We start from the raw sequence: 1,963 nt of genomic DNA, 5'->3' as shown, positions 1-1,963 counted from the left end.
CGGGCTGGTGAGTGCTGGTCGGCACTGATCCTCTGCGCGGGAATCTCTCTGCTTTGTCTTCTGCACCCCTGTTACTGCGCTCTCCTCCATGGTTCCAAAGCTTCCCCCTCCGCCACCCGCAGTCTCCGCCCACTAAGGGGCTTCTAGTGTGTGGAAACCTTTCCTCCTTCACGGCTCCCTCCCACTGGTGCAGGTCCTGTCCCTAATCTTTTGTCTCTGTTTTTCCTTTTTTCTTTTGCCCTACCCAGGTACGTGGGGGAGTTTCTTGCTTTTTGGGAGGTCTGAGGTCTTCTGCCAGCGTTCAGTAGGTGTTGCATAGTTGTTCCACATGTAGATGTATTTCTGATGTATCTGTGGGGAAGAAGGTGATCTCCGCATCTTACTCTTCCACCATCTTCTCCTTGAGCGTCCTCAGTGAGTATTTTTAAGAAGAATTTAAGAGAAAGCTTTTGGGTACATAGAGGTGGCTGCATTTTTTTTTTCCCCTGTAAATATGCTTATCGTTGCAGCAAGTTAACTTATGGAACACTCTAGCTAAACCGTCACTCATCAACATAAACAGATTCCCTGTAAATTTAATCAGGAAATTCATTTTGCTTTGAAAGAAGACATTATGTGTTCATTTAAAATTAAATATCATAAGTAATAGGATATATTATGGCAAAAACTATAGATACTGGAGCATTGCAGAATACACACTATGTAAATGACAAGCTTATGGAATACCTAGAGGGGATAAAGTAGCATGATATAATGGCCCTATGGCTGCACATTGAGGACTAGTCAGGGAGAGACCCTAAGTTAAGGGGCTTAGGATACAGGCATACCTGTAAAATATACCTATTTTTTCCAGATTATTTTCCATTATAGGTTATTATAAGATATTGAATATAGTTCCCAGAGTGATACAGTAAATCTTTGTTGCTTATCTATTTTTGTGTATAGTAGTTTGTATCTATTAATCCAATAGTCCCAATTTAGGAAACTGGCCTTTTAAACTCAGCATAAATCTTTTGAGATTCATCCATGTTGTTGTGTCTATCAATTCCTCACTCCTTTATATTGCTGAGTAGTGTCCCATTATATGAATGAACTACACTTTGTTTATCCACTCACCTACTATAAGACATATGGTTGTTTCCATTTTAGGTGATTAGGAAGAGAACTGCTATAAAACATTCATGTATAGACTTTGCATGAACATAAGTTTGTATTTTTCTAAGTAAATACTTAGGAGTGGGATTGCTGAGTCATATGGCTAAGTGTACACTTCAGTATAAAACACTGCCTGTTTCCCAGAGTTGCTGCACCTTTTTGCATACCCACTAGCAATGTATAAGATTTGCAATAGCTCTGCATTTTTGCCAGTACTTGGCATTGTCAGATATTTTAAAATTTAGCCATTCTCATGGGTGCATAGTGGTATCTCATTATGGTTTAATTTGCATTTCCCTAATGGCTAACGATGTTGAGCATCTTTTCATGCTCTTATTTGCCACTCATGTATCTTCTTTGGTGAAACATCTGTTCAAATTTTGTTGAATTTGGGCGTTCTTTACATTCGGGGTACAAGCTCTTTGTCAAATAAGTTATTTGCAAATGTTCTCCCAGTTTGTAAATGATCTTTTCATTCTTTTAGCCATATCCTTCAAAGAGCAAAATTTTGGTATGTTTTAAATTTCCCATATTTATTGACTTTATCCTATACTATACTATAATTTTTTTTCCAGGTTTATTGAGAAATAATTGACAAATAGCACTGTATAAGTTGAAGGCATAATGACCTTCTTTGTCTCTATTTACTATTTTTAAAGTCTATTTTGTCTGATATAAGTATAGCTACCCTTGCTTTATTTTTTGGTTACCATTTGTTTGAAATGTCTTTTTCTTTCTTTTTTTTTTTTTTTTTTGTGGTATGCGGGCCTCCCTCTGCTGTGGCCTCTCCCGTTGCGGGGCACAGGCT

General features: G+C 37.9%; 1 long non-coding RNA gene across 2 annotated transcripts in view; it reads left to right on the top strand.

Moving 5' to 3' along the window:
• Positions 1-1,963, top strand: part of LOC114486966 (uncharacterized) — a 144,940-nt gene that overhangs the window by 82,838 nt on the left and 60,139 nt on the right. For both annotated transcript variants that reach the window (XR_008618375.1, XR_008618374.1), the window contains exon 3: positions 249-414. This is a non-coding gene — a long non-coding RNA (uncharacterized lncRNA). The remainder of the gene's footprint in view (positions 1-248; positions 415-1,963) is intronic.

This window comes from Physeter macrocephalus, chromosome 10 (assembly GCF_002837175.3).
Source record: "Physeter macrocephalus isolate SW-GA chromosome 10, ASM283717v5, whole genome shotgun sequence".
In the NCBI taxonomy this organism is placed as follows: Eukaryota; Metazoa; Chordata; class Mammalia; order Artiodactyla; family Physeteridae; genus Physeter; species Physeter macrocephalus.
The sequence above is the reverse complement of the archived record's forward strand: the minus strand, read 5'-3'. Positions and strand labels throughout refer to the sequence as shown.